Here is a 6863-nt window from a genome sequence, read left to right as displayed (position 1 = left end):
TCTAGATCTCTGTGGTCCAATAGGGTAGCCCCAAGCTATGCAAGGCTATACTGAATACCGGATATGTGGCTTGTGTGAACTGTGATGTGTAGTCAGTGTAAAATACAATATTTTGAAGATTTAGTATGAAAAAGAAGAATGTAGAATATTTCATTAGTAACTTTTTTATACTGACTACATGTTGAAAAAAATAATATTATTGGATATGTTGAATGAAATAAAATCTATTAAAATGAATTTTTTTCTTTTTTTTTTGAATGTGGCTTCTAGAAAACTTAACGTTAGATATGGGCCTCACATTTGTGGCTCACGAGACCACACCCCAAGACGCACCTAGTGTGATTTAAATGCTCAAATCCTTGTCTAGATGGATTTTGGAATCCGCTTCGTTTCTACACATCCGTCCCTCCTATCCCTTTCTTCCAGAAGGCATTCAGTAAGCTGCCATAGCAGAGATCTAGGGAAATACCCAGAAAACAATGCCCCACACATTCTTTCTTTCTATTTCTGTAGGTTTCCTAACTCTTTCTTTTTTCCTCCCTGGTTGGAGAAGAGACCAACTTTGGTCACAAATGACTTGGATAGAGTTCCTGTAAAAATTCCTTTAGTTAAGCAATAGTTGAAAACTGTAAGATGATCAGTCTTTGCCAGTCAATGGCTTTCAGTTTAGCTGAGGTGGTCTATCAGCTCCTATGTGCGATAAACACAGTTTATTAGGGACTAATTTTCTCTTCTACCAGATATTCCACTTAAGTACCTTGTCTGAGCACAAATCTACACCGAGAAGGAAGGCTCATAACATAAATAGATTAAAGGCCTTTTTATTTCTCTGTGTGCTTTCTCCATCCTTTTGCTAGGAAAAAGCAATAAAAGAGAAGAGCAGAGATTTATGCGATCATGTTCAAAAGTCAATAGGAGGAAGTAAGGTATTTCATATTCTTTAAAATTTCTGAAAGTGAAATCCTCAGTTTATAGGATTTTGTGCACCATGATAATGTGCCAGGAATAGTGGTAGGCACTGGAAACAGACAAAAATTCTTTTCCTCATTCGACTTACATTCCAATGTGAAGAGATAGGCAAGAAATAAGGTGTTAAAGTATAATTTTCAAGAGAGCCATATATAAATGGACATGCATCAAAGACTGTATTCAATTTGTTAATAAGGGACTAACCAAGATGTTAAAAACTTTAAAAATCACTTGAGAAGTTAGGTATTTATAGTCAATGTTAGGACAAGTTTTCTGGATTAGATACAAACCTGGTTAATGACCAATCGGGACATAAACTAAAAACTTTGGTTTTATATGTTCCACCAGACATCTACTGGATGTTACTTGCATCTTTATCAGACAAAAAAATCTCCAACCTGACCTCTGCTTTTACAAAAAAAAAAATTTAAAAAACCTTTAGGGTAGAGAAATAAATATTAGTGCTACATTAAAAGAACATCCCAAAATCTTTTGGCTGTTTCCAAGTTTTGGATAATTTTCTGAGACAAGTAGGTAAGTAAAATATATAGTATTTTTTATGTTGGCAGTTGCTTCAGGGAAAAATAAAGCATACAGGCAGATCAGTGCACATGTATTTGTGTGTTCCGTTTTAAATCAGGAAGTCAGAGAAGAAAGACCTCTTTGAGAAATTGACCTTTGAATAAAGATCTGAAGGAAGAGAGAAGGTAATAAGTATATATTCTGGATAAAGGTGCCAAGTAGATGGAATAGTGAAGGTAACATCCCAGAGACAGGAATGTGATTGGCGTGATCTTGGAACATCAAGGAGGCCAATGTACACGCAGTCGATTGAGTGTCTTGCAAGAGGGTGTAGGAGCTGATATCAGAGAATTTATAGTAGAGGGTGGACCAGATCCCACAGAGCCTTGTGAGGTACATTGTCTAAAATGGCCCCTGAGAGGTGCTCAAGTGCTACCTAGTGTTCTTAAGCCCAAGAAAGCTGTGATGTGCCTTATAGAGAAAATACATGTTTTAGATAAGCTTTGTTTAGGCATGAATTACAGTGCTGTTGGCCATCAGTTAACCGTTAATAAATCAGCTATATATATGACATAAGAGGTCTTTAAACAGAAACACACATAAAACAACGTTATGTATTGGTCATTTGATGAAAATGTTATGACTAGAGACTGATAGAAACCTAATCCTTTATTTCTTCCAGGAGCAATGGTTCCGTATCTGCTAATTGAATGTTTCCAGTTACTTCATAGAACATAACTACTGTAAATAACAATAATTGTGTGCGATTTTTGTGTCTCCAGGGCCTAAAGAATGTAAATCTCAGTGTATGTTTATTTAGTGGAATAGTCAGTAGCTACCAGATGTTTGCCAAGTCCTAGGGACGTGGGAGGAGGGAACAACTGGGAAGAGCCTGTGAGGCGACAGCTTGGGGATCTGTCTGTTGGCAAGGGCAGTCACCGCACGTGGCGGAGGCTCCATGCAACCAGCCAGGTGAGTCCTCCCCAGTGTGACAGAGAGACAGCCCCGGACACGGCTGTGAACCCGCTGTGATAAGGCGGAAATGACGCTAGCTGGGCTCCGCCATTTTTAAACGTATTCCTTGGAGAAAATCATATACCTCTTTCTGTCTCAACGGTCTTATGTACAAAATAAGGAAGCCCAGCTGGGCTACTGTTCAAGGCCCGGTGAACTTGAAATGAGAAGAGAGGGAGCTGACGTATCTTGGGATGCAACAAACACTGAGACCCCGCATGGTGTTCTTTCCAGGGCGCCCGGATGCAGAGGTACAAGTCACCACAGATGTTTCCGGGTATGAATTCTGCCTTCCACCGAATGCCGCCTTGTCCCGACGGTCTCCCGGACAGTCCTGCAGGACGTGTGTTCCGACCGTAGCCTTTGACCCAGCAAGGCCTGCTTCCGCAGCCCTCCGGCAGGATCTGCTCGGTGCTTCAGTCCCACGCAGCTTGAAGTTTGTAGTTTAGGTCAAATGAAATATTTCCAAAGCTCAGTATGTATTCCCCAAACAGCAATAAATCACTCAGAAAGTTATGTGCTCATTTGCACATGGCTTCAAATTACTGATTTCGCCAGCTGAGGGCACGCTTTATGGTTTTTCAGCATATGATTTTTTTATTTCTGGTGTTCTGATCATCCAGTAATTAGTGGATACAGATGAAATTACAAGCTGCTGCCACTGCCTCAAATGGTCAGGTTTTCAGGATGCCAACTCCCAGCTCCTCTGGAGTTGACATAAATATTATGGAAGCAAAAAATTATAGTCATTTGCAGGGAAATCATGTGTTTAATTGCCAAGCGAAGCAGAGGAAAAAAAGCAGAAGCACGCATCATGTATCAGTTAATGTGAGCGCATTATTGCATGTTGCAAAGGGGTCTAAAAGGACTTTTCAATAGCAAAATGAAAACAAAACTATTCTAAAAAATGCCATCTGTGAAGCCTCCAGATATATCTGACTGGCTCATTTCCTTTCAAAAATAGTCCCTACATTCCAAGAGCTGTTAATAATGAATGGAAATAACCATGGAGTAAAAACGGACCATGGCTGATGGAGCGGGACTTAAGGTAAGGAGTTGCTGTTGAAATAAACACGCCGGGGGGGGGGGGGGGGGGGATGGTCTGCAGACACGTTCTGTGCAGATATGTCAGTGTTTGCTGCAGATGGCACTTTAACACAGCAGAAGACTCCTCAGGTCGTACACACAGGTTATTTTGACAATGAATATCAAACTCAGAATTTATTTTTAAAAATTTACTTCTAAATAAATATTATTGACTAAAAAATATATTGATTCTCCCCCCTCCCTGTATTTTCCCCTTTTATATTTGGTGGACTTATCATCATGGGAAAGATGATTGATAACCATGTAACGTTTTATAGGAGGCCAAAAATTAACTTGGAAATACTGTTATTACATTTCTGTATTGGATAGACAACCAATGACCATAGAAAACTTAATCTAATAATATGAAATGTGTTTTATTCCTCTTTTTGAGAAATTAGTAAATCCAGGGGCACTTGGGTGGCTCAGTCAGTTAAGCATCTGTCTCACAGATGTGAGACTGAGCCCTATGTTAGGCTCTGAGCTAGGCATGGAGCCTGCTTAGTATTCTCTCTGTCTCTGTCTCTCTCTCTGTCTCTCCTCCTCCCTCTTCTTGCCCCTCCCCTGCTTGCTTGTACACCCCCTCTCTCTAAAAAAATACTACTAAATTAAATACTTCATCTATTTTAAAAGCAAAGATGAAGCTCTCTTAAAAATTTTTTTAATGTTAATTTTGAAAGAGAGACACTGTGCAAGTCGGGGAGAAGCAGAGAGAGAGGGAGACACAGAGTCCAAAGCAGGTTCCAAGCTCTGAGCTGTCAGCCCCGACACGAGGCTGGAATCTACAAACTGAGATCATGACCTGAGCTGAAGACAGCCGCTTAACGGATTGAGCCACCCAGAAGTCCCAGAGATAAAGCTCTTATAGTTTCTGTCTCTGCCTAGTGATCAGCATAGTACAGTGGACAAGGTCACAAACTCTGGGGTCAGATTTTCTGTTTTGATTTCTGTCCTGCCACTTACACTTGCCCAAGGTCACATGTTGGCAACACTTACATATGCACCCTAGTGTCTTCATGTATAAACTAGAGATGACAGCAGTGCCCACCTTGCAGGCACAGAGAGTCCCATGAGACAGTGTGCATGGAGCACTTGTCTGTTCCCTGGTGCATATGACACGCTCAAGAATTGTAAATACTCACTATTATTTAAATAGCAGCTGCAAACACTAGCATATAGCCAGAGGCTAAGAGGCCATATTTTTTGTTATATATTGATTTTTAGGTAAGGTGATGAAAAGAGCTGCTATATTCTGAGATTCTATCACTGTTCTAAGTCCCTTATTTTATCCTATATAAACTCTACAATTAATGTAGGAGAGCATGTAGGTATTTTCATCCCATTTTATAAATGAGGAAGTTAAAGTTATTAAGGCTATCAATCATGCCTTTTGAAACAAAATGAGAACTGGTGTTTATGGAGTGATGGCTACGTGCCAGGCTCTGTTCGGGCAGTTTAAATTCTACTCTTTCTTCTCCAGTCGTCTCGACAATCTAGGAGGTGAGTAAGTATGAATATCTTAATATCTGTGTTTGCATGTGAAGGGACATAGGCTCGGGGAGATTAAGGAGCCTGTACAAAAACACGTAACTAAAAAGTGGCAGAAGTAGGATTTTATTCCATCACTTTGACTTCAGAATCCTTATTCTTTATTAATATGCTGAAAGAAACAACAAAGGATTCAGAGCCATGTAAAAAAGAGTTGGTTATAATAAAAAAATAAGATAAATAAATGACAGAAATGTGGGCAAAGTATATAAACAGGCAAAACAGACGGCTTACACTGGAAGAAATAACAAACAGCCAATATCCACATGATACTGTGATTGCCAATTTCTCTAAAAAAGCACACATTTAAATTACAGAGAGAGATGTTTTTTCACCTACCAGATTTGCAAAATGTGAAAAGATTGAGATCGTTGTTGATACAAACTCAATAGAGGTCAGTTTGGGAAACCCTATAAAAAATGGGATAGCACCTACCATTTGATCCGGCAACTCAACTTCAGAGAGATCTATTTTAAAGAACTAGCCACACAGATACATATGGATATTTGTACAAAGATGTTAATCATATCATTATTAGTAACAGTGAAGAATCCAGAATAACCAAAGTACAACAGAGAAGGCCTTCATAAATTATAGTTTTTTCCATATGGTTGAATATTAGGTATCCACTCAAATACAGGAATGAAGTAGATCTAGATGAAATGTTATACTGTAAAGAAGTCTGCAACATTTCATGCATCATGTTATATATTTAGTATAATTTAATTAAAAAATTTTCAGGAAATGTCGATTCATTTAACTTCTATGTATTTATGTTCGTAGAAAAAAATTCTGGAATAAAATACATAAAATAGTAACATAGTTCTACACTTGATCTTAGCCAAAAGGCCGAGAAGTGATAAAAAATATTAACATAGTTCTATGTGAGGAGTATTCATGAGAATTTATAATGGGAGAAAGATTTTAATTTTAATGCTTTGTATTATTGAAATACATTATAATGTGCATGTCCCTTCATAATGCAGATAGTGAAGTAAAAGTATAATGTAAAAATAAAGTAAAAAATAAAAAGGGAAGTAAGAACCATACCAAAATGTAGATAGTTTGAAGTGGCAGAAGTATAATTCAAACCAAATCCTGTGTGACTCTGAAGTTGATGTTCTCCACTAGGTCATTATTCAAGGATAACATGGAGGATGACTGAACACCGCCACTGCTTTTTGGTATATTAAATATTATTAGACATAATTTTTTTTGTCCTAGAGACTCATATGTTACAACTTGTCAAGACGGAGATAAAACTGTGTCTTCCAGCTTATTCTCAAGTCTAGATTCATAGGAGATTTTGACCATGCAGTGGAGTGGGACTGGGTAATCCTTTGAAGTGAGGCCTGAAACAATTCTGCTTCTTTCTTCTGTACACTCAGATAGCGACAAGTTTATTGATCTTTACTAAGTACTTACCTATACATTGCCTCAATTTACGAATGATAATTGAGGTAATAATTCTCACCATGAGTTAGTTCCTCACGAAGATGCACTAAAAATGGAAGGTCAGCCAAGACTTAAAGGTGAAGCATATTGGATGTTATGGGGTGAATTCCATCCTCTGTCAACTCATATGTTGAAGTCAGTACCTCAGAAGGTGATCTTATTTGGAACTAGGATTGTTGCGGATGTAATTAGTTAAGCTAAAGTCATACTGGTGTAGAGTGAGCCTCTCTAATCCATTATGACTAATGTCCTTATAAAAAGGGGATATT

General features: G+C 38.3%; 1 pseudogene; it reads right to left on the bottom strand.

Moving 5' to 3' along the window:
* Positions 1-5924: 5924 nt before the first annotated feature.
* Positions 5925-6000, bottom strand: LOC115278605 (annotated as a pseudogene).
* Positions 6001-6863: the final 863 nt, after the last annotated feature.

The sequence above is a fragment of the Suricata suricatta genome, chromosome 14 (genome assembly GCF_006229205.1).
Source record: "Suricata suricatta isolate VVHF042 chromosome 14, meerkat_22Aug2017_6uvM2_HiC, whole genome shotgun sequence".
In the NCBI taxonomy this organism is placed as follows: Eukaryota; Metazoa; Chordata; class Mammalia; order Carnivora; family Herpestidae; genus Suricata; species Suricata suricatta.
The sequence above is the reverse complement of the archived record's forward strand: the minus strand, read 5'-3'. Positions and strand labels throughout refer to the sequence as shown.